The sequence below is a fragment of the Poecilia reticulata genome, linkage group LG3, assembly GCF_000633615.1.
Source record: "Poecilia reticulata strain Guanapo linkage group LG3, Guppy_female_1.0+MT, whole genome shotgun sequence".
NCBI lineage: Eukaryota > Metazoa > Chordata > Actinopteri > Cyprinodontiformes > Poeciliidae > Poecilia > Poecilia reticulata.
Genome location: NC_024333.1, coordinates 14,342,483 through 14,350,735, shown reverse-complemented (window position 1 = coordinate 14,350,735; position 8,253 = coordinate 14,342,483). Strand labels below are relative to the sequence as shown.

The following is an 8,253-nucleotide window of genomic DNA, read 5'->3' as shown; positions in this document are numbered from 1 at the left end:
TTTTTTAAAATTATTTATTTATTTTTTTTCTTTAGAGTTCATATATATATTATGAACTCTGAACAAAGAAAATTAGCCATTTTTCTTGATGCTGGAGAAAAAATCCCACAAAGGAGCATTTTGGGATTTGATTCCTTTAATAAATAGCAAGTTTTTTTAATAGAACTTGAATGGTACATTTCCTGACACCCCTAAATATGTTTCTCAAGCGTTTCCCTTTAGTTTTCTCTCCAACAGCAAATGTTCATGTACACTAAGCGAGACAAGTGTTGAACAGTCCACCTTAGCAGAACTCATGCACAGTTCCTACCAGAGTCAAACCTCCATAAAACTCCTCCCTAAATGTCAGAGGAAGTTCCCCCCTGCCTGAGCCTGTCATTTCTGGCACCTTCGGGTCAGAACCAAAATGTGACTTATGAGCTCAAACAGGGGAGGTTGTGCAGCTTGTGTTTTTGCAGCAACTAAGGACAAAACATATGGCTGAGCTATGCCAATTACTGTCCTAATATACAGAGGAGAGACTAGCAACCATGTAGTTTCTTTATTGCAACTACATTCAGTTGCTCAGCTCTTGTTGACCCCACTTGCTTTTGTTTATTATTTTTGTCTAACATTAGGAAATAATAAATTAGGAATAAAATTGAATATAAATAAATGCAAGGAAATGTAAGTTTATTTATATTGCACCACTGAGACAGATGTGCTTTACTGGAACCAAAGGTTTTCAGGTAGTTTGTTCCAGATCTCAGCAGTCTGTGAACTAAATGCCGCATCACCCTGTTTAGTTCTGGTTCTGGGAACATTGATGTATGTTGTTCAAAAGCTCTACAATGTAGTCTCAGTGCCGGGTGGTCTTAGGAAAACTTAACATAAATACTTCATATGGGAAACATTTCCCATGTCTTGCTTACTTGCCTGATATGCTGTGCATAGGAAAATATCTTAGGTGAAATAATCTACCAATACAACAGGTACTTTTTCATCATTAAGAAATTATTGACTTACAGCAATCTCTTAGTTCTTGCAAAACAGTTACTTTTCAGTTAATTTTGTTTTATCCTATCACAGTTGCACTAGTTGCACTAGAAACTGGACAAAAAATGTTTGGTAATATTTTGTGTTTTGCATTAAGCATTGGCACGTTAAGTTTAATGCCAAAGCTTTAAGCTGGTCCTGTTGTCTGCAACATAATCTGAAGTACCAATTAAGCTTTGGAAGGCAGGAAAATGTTTCTTTACTCTGATAGTCTTCTGTTTCACTTCCAGTGTTCCTCAATCCACTCATTCCACCTGAGTGAAGGAGGGAAAAGAGAGGAGCTTATCCATTTTTTACCTACATGCTAAGGGCCTTGGCTATGTGTCAGCAAGGGTGGGGGGAGTTGAGGTAATTGATGTTGCCTCTGTTAGGGGTTGGGCTTCAAGGCGCATGTCATGTACTGTAAATCAGAGGAGATCAGCAAGCCAGCCAGAAAGTCAGATGACACCAAGCACATGCACAGAGCTGCTGACCCCCTCCCTTCATCCACCACTCACCTAGTACCGTCCTTTTCACTGACCCTTACCAGTTGATCCTATCTCACTCGATAAAGGATTCAACTATTCTAATAAATGACAATATAAATAGCCCACACATTTTTCAATGTGATTGTTTAGAAATGCCACAATGTGAAAGATCAAGACTCAGTACTTGGATGAATTCATGAGTGTGTGTGAGTGAACCCAAAACACTGCCCCTCACTCTCTAAATACTTTGTATAGTTTTCACGGCGATTCATTCAGTTTTGCCCAAATAAAGCTGACTTTTTTTTCCATATGTGAAAAACATGACATTTCACAGCGATTTGTGAAATGTGAGTTTTACATATGAAATGTATATTGGCCGACAGTTGCAAACATGCAAAAACAGCGAAACGAGATGCAAACAGGTGTATGCTGCAAACTCCAAAACACACAAACAAACAAAAATGCTGCAACCACAAACTTCTACAATAACAAATGTTGCAATCACAATCAAAATGCTGCAAATACAAAAAAGGAGCAAGGGGAGAAATGTTGAAAACAGCAAAAACAGCAGCAACTTGCTCCATAAAACGGAAGTGAACCAGACCACTAGGGGGAGTCAAACAAAAAACAAATCATATCGGATCAGACACTCAGCAAAAACAAGAAGTATAAGAGTTAAATAGAGGTCAGTACACTATTAATTTGTCACAAAACGTTTTTAGGTGAGAAAGTAGTCCTTATAGCTTTATGTATCCAATCAGTTCATCCAAAATGAGTATTCTTTGAAATGTGCTCCGGAGTTTTCGAAACAGCATATCACTGTTTTCCCCGCTAACAGCCTTCTGATCTTGGCAAGTCACTCTGTAATTTTCCGCTGCCTATTGTCTATTCGTAGCAGCTGTCTGACAAAATATTCTTCTCTGGAGATTTCAATACTTCTGAAGTTATTATGCTAAACTTTGCCACAGTGTTTTCTTCTCATACTAATTACTTATATTCCCTTCCTTGGAATTTTTTTACTATGTAAATTTGTAGTAAGAAAAATATTTAAACTTATCCCTATCTTGAAGGGGTAATGATCAAACATTACACTTTCACTCTTGCTTGTATATGTGTTCCATCTTCATGATGTATAAAAGGCGCATGTCATATACTGTAAAGTTAAAGTCTCCAGTGAGGAGACACTGTTGGCCTCGGGTTTTACGGCTGTTGAGAATGCCATAGACAGCAGACATAGTGTCTGAGTGCAGCTATGCCATGTTTTTACATCTTTGGATTACTTATTTTTCACCAGTGTGGTGTATTAAAGGAGTAGTTGTTTTGTATGTGTGTGTGTGTGCGCGTGCGTGTGTGTGTGTGTGTGTGTGATGCATCAGATTCTGTATGAGGAGGGGAGGTGGTGGTGACCCCATGATTGAGGTCCCAAGAAGGCATGTGCCCGTCTGCCAGAGCCTGATTTATGTCTGATAATGTCATAGAAAAGCAACATAGAAACTGTGACAAAGTTACAACTTGCATTTATTTCAGCCCAATTTCCTTTAAAGTTCTTTTTAATCTTTTTGCCAAAGTAATTGTTGCAGACCTTTGGTGATCCATAAATTATGGATAAATTACATAATGCTTTGGAGTATTTTGAACTTGTGCTTTTTGTATGGTTAGTTTTTCATTTCTTACATTGTGCAAAATATGCAAGGTGTGTGGAGGATCTTAATATATGCTTTTTTTTGTTAACGTATATGAGTCTGCAACATATAAATGAATCCTTTTTTTGTAAATGTTAGCTGCTTATTGTGCAGCTCTGCACCAAGGACTAGAGACCAGCTAGACAGATGAGTTCTCCCAGCATCTAAAACATTAATGCAGAAATGTGATTATCCATGCCATCACAGGCCTCTTGGTTCATGCCTATTGATTTTCCTTCCGCTCCCCTCCCCCTAAAAAAAAGCCAAGAGGGGAGTTTCTGCAGAGCTAGAGCACCTCTCCTCTCTCCAAGGCCTCCTTCAGCCCAGGCCTTCTCACCATTCCAGCCTTACTGATTTCTTCTGAGACTTCGCAGGGGCAATAGACTTCTGACGATAACCCAAGGTTCTGTAGGAATGGACTGGGAGATGGAGTATAGAACTAGTGGGGGGAAGCAAGGCTCAAGTCAGGCCTACAAGCTGCAGTGATCATAGAAGCCTGAATCGGCCTAATCAGTATGCCAGAGTGGAGAAGTGTACACTCCGGAGAGAAAAACTACGTAATCAGAGACTAAAGTTGTTCAGGGTCTGGTTAGCTTGACTCTCCCTCTCCTCACTGGTTTCATTGACCTGAAGCACTTTGACTAAAGGGAAAAATGAGCATCTCTCATGGCTTAGCCCAGGGACACGGTCCATCCATGGGTATGTCTACCTCCACACTGCTGATCAGGGAGCTCTGCTGATGTTGCTTGGCAAAAAGCAACAAAAAAACCCATACTGAAATCAAACTATGATGCCACAAAACCTTTTTTTTTGTAAAAAGAAGACACTGAAACCAATTTTTGTTTATCATGAGCATAACCTTGTGCTTAGCTTAAAAGAAATAAAAAACAAATAAAAACAAAAATAAAATACTGATTTGCTTCCCCCCTGCATTACAGAGCTATGTTCACAATTGCTCCTATTTATTATATAATATTACTTAGCCTTCTGTTCAGCTCAGTCATTTAGAAAACATTTTCATAACATAGGTTCACATAATTATTTACATCATTATTTAGATAAATGGGCAGGTTACAAGTTTGAATCTATTTGTGCAGAATTTAATATTACCACTACACAGTCTGGTCCTCCGGTAAATTATGAGGTAGATTATGATGCTGAATATGAATGTTTCGTAAATGGCGGATTTGAAAATGATGGAGGAACACAAGTAGGTAATACCACAGTTCAATGTAATATTACTTGGGTTTTATCTTGGTTCAGACATGCTAAAATGACACCAATATTTGTAACAACCCCTGTCTGGTATCAAAATCCGAATTATAAAGAACAAAATTGTGTAAATTTAACTAGGACTATCCCCACATTATTTTTTCTCGGTGATCAAACATATCCGGTAGCAGACAATTACTGGATGTGTGGTGATGACGTTTTAATGAACACATTACCCTTAAAATGGGTAGGCCTCTGCACCCTTGTTCGAATGAAGTACCAGTAACCTTAGTGTATGAAGGAGTTAAAGACTTGGTAGGAATGCACCACAATAAAACAAGGCTTCGAAGAAGCCTGGGAGATTATGGGTTGAATGAAGGAGTATATTTGAATCTTATAGGTCAACCAAGAGGAATTCCAGATGAACTCAAAGCGCAATATGAACTCTGCGCAGGTTTTGAATCTCTTACCTTGGATCACAATTAACAAAAATGTTGAATGGATGAACTATGTTTATTACAACCAACAGAGAATGATCAACTTTAGAGTTGAAGGATTTATGGCCCTAGGAGAACAACTCCATGAAACAAGTAGAATGGCAAAACAAAACAGACAAGCATTAGATTGGATCTTAGCCAAAATGGGAGGAGTTTGCCATATGTTTGCTAATGAATGCTGTACATATATCCCTATGAATACCTCGCCAAAAGGTACATTTAGAGCGGTATTGACTAAGTTGATGAAACAAAAATCGAAATTCAAGAAAAATGCAGGAAAGAACACATGGTCATGGAAAAGTTTGGAGAAAATATTAGGTGAATGGGGAGCCTTAGCAGCCAAAATAGGAATAACTCTGGCAATAATACTAATTGTTATCTCTCTGCTTGTGTGTTGTGTGATCCCTATTATGAAGAAATGGATCGTGGGGACTGTATACAGATGGATGACCAAGGACGGTGAACATCAGAAGGACTAAGCACAAGGCCGCCCAGACCAGTGAACCCATGACCAATTCAAGGGACTGCTGAGCTAAAGAACAATAGATGCCCGAACTAAAACCTCTACGGGATGTTAAAGATCTAAAGAGTTCAAAGGAAATGAAACAGAACTGGGTTGGAATAAAACAGACTCATGGGGAAGATACTGTTAGCATACACCATTACACATATTTGTTACACAACTTATATACAATACAACATGGGTGGCCCACACACAGTTAACACACTAGGAACACATGTGAATGGGCATGAATGTGTGAGACAGTATGAGTGAGACTGAGAGTATGAATGACAATATGAGTGTGCGTGAATGAGTACAAGCATTAAAGCAATCAATTCCTTGCTTATTATGATTAGTATTTCAATCACACAATCACTGATTATATGTGCACTATGGACACTTCTTCATAATTGTCATCAAGATTATGTATCAATGTTGAAGTATTAGCCATCACCATGAATGTCTGATTTGGTCACTGTGGATCCATGATTGTGTTACATTTGTGCCGTATCAGGGAATATTGGCGCTCGCCCATGGCGAGCGGGGACCATAAGGTAAGGTTTCCCTGGAAATAACACAAATCAACAAAAGGCCAACAGGGTTTTTGACCTTGTACAAATGGAAGAACAATCATGAAAGCAATGTCCAATTTGTTAATCAATGTAATGGAATTATTATAGTAGTTAGTTACTCATGAAAACAATGTTTACCCCCACTACTCATTTATTACATTTTTAATTGACTTTCTTATATATTTCTAAGGTTATATACAGAGTTATGTTCACAGGTAGCCATGTAAACTTAGTATAGCAATTAACAAAAACAACTGCTAAGGTTAATTAGGATTCCACTTAAAAGCGGAATAGGGGGGATTATGTCGGAGCCGAAATACCATCTATGGAGTTGTTTTTGCGAAAGAATTCTTGGCAGTTCTCTAGTTCAAACTGACCTGACTCACTTCCCTCCATTTGCGTACAAAGTGCACAAATGGACTCGGAAGGAATGCGGTCTCGACAGATAGCATCAACAAATTGGTCTGTTTGGTAGTTCTGAGAAGGAGCAGATGTTTAACTCTGTTGAATCATGAAGTCTTTTGTCCTTGTTTGGATTTCCAGAAAGTATGTTAAAGGTCGTCCAATACACACCAAGTGAAAAGCACGCCAGGATCTGTTGGCAAAACAGCGCCTTTTCTCCATTGGTTGAAACTTTCCAATAGACACCGATGGAGACTTGAGAGTATAAAGACGGTTGAATTTGAGACTTTGGGGAGATTTTTTTTGTCGAGACTATGGAAGATTTTACGTGTTGAACTGACGAAACTGTAATTCCGTGGAGTGTAGTAAATCTCCGGCTCATCTATGGCGTAGCAGCAAGAACTACGTCTCTGTGTATTATTTTCCTTACTTATATGTTCAAGAGTAAGCCACCCTTAAATTCTTCAATAAAATTATATCCATGGTTCAATTAGCGTAATCTCTTATGTAGGATATTTCTATTGAAACATTATACACTAAGTTGAATTAAAGTAACTTAGCTTGTAGTTCTCTCTAATTTAGAACACAGCTAATTTCTCTGTGTGTAAGTTTAACCTTTTGACCACTTTGATAAGATTTAACAGCTGGTATAAAACAATCTGGTCCTGTCAACAGAGTAGAGCTTCCTCTCAGGACAGGGTCATAAAAAACATCTATGTTCACATTCACAAGAAAATAACACTTCTTTGATCTTAGAAACAGGTTTTTACTGGAACATAGTTAACTAGATTTAAATTAACTTAGCAGTCCCCTCGGACAGTCTCCTAATTTGAATACAGCAGAGAAGGGAAACACGCCCTCCCTTTAAAAGTATGGGACCCAGAACTTTAACTTCAGATCGCTCCGGTGTTACACGTGATGCTATCTCCGGGGAACGGTGCGGCGGTGAAATGGTTCCCCGTAACATTTTGTCTTGGTGTGTGGATGTCTGTGGAGTGAGGTAAATATTGAATTGGATGCTGGTTTGTGATTTTATTGTGTTCTGTCAGTTTCATTAGTTGTTTGTCTAATAAATGTTGTTCATGTTTTGGACTTGAGAAAACATTTTGTCTTGTCTTTATGGTTCAGCTGGTACAATGACGACCTCAATGAATCCGGGAAGAAGAGAGAATAAAACGAGTCAAAAGTTTTTAATTCTTCCTCTTCTGATAAATTAACAATTGGGGGCCCGTCCGTCGTGTTTGATTGTTGTCTTTGTGTCAGCTGAACTTGGTTTTTACTTTGTTTTCTGACGGTGCTGCGGTGGACACGTGCTTAGCTTCTCTGTGCTGCATTTCCTTTGTCTGAGTTAGCATGGCTGTGGCGCTAGCATGTAGTGTTTCGCAAGCCATTTGTGTGTGGTTATTTGGTTACATGTTTGAAGGGATCTTGAGTTTGTCTGTTTGGTATATAAATTTCCTCCTAAAAGAGTCTGTTACTTAGGGATTTAAATAAATACACATTTCAAGGAATTTTGGCAAATTCAAGCAGGGCCGTTACGTTACCTCTGTATTAATAAGCTGGGTTTCTTTTTTAAATTTGTTCCCTGATAATTATTCCTGTGTATCTTAATACAAATTTTCATTGGATTTATGTATTAGGTAGCATTGGCATGCATTGGCTAGGAAATTTCGACTCATTTCCAGTGGACTAAATAATTATTTGGGTTAATTGGACCGAGTCCCATCACTTGTGTGATTCAAAGAACTGTGATTAAATTTTTTGATTCGTTAAGGGTGCATCACCTCCCTCCTGGGACAAAAATTGTGTGGTCGGTTGGTTGTTAAAGGACTTAGCTAAATTGTGGCTTGTTTTGGCCTTGGGCTTGACCCAGTCCTAAAAGTG

General features: G+C 38.5%; 1 long non-coding RNA gene across 1 annotated transcript in view; it reads left to right on the top strand.

Annotated features, from left to right (window-relative positions):
- Window positions 1-5,970, top strand: part of LOC103462337 (uncharacterized) — a 23,592-nt gene extending 17,622 nt beyond the window's left edge. Inside the window, exon 3 of the long non-coding RNA XR_533332.2 lies at window positions 5,310-5,970. This is a non-coding gene — a long non-coding RNA (uncharacterized LOC103462337). The remainder of the gene's footprint in view (window positions 1-5,309) is intronic.
- The last annotated feature ends 2,283 nt before the right edge of the window (window positions 5,971-8,253 follow it).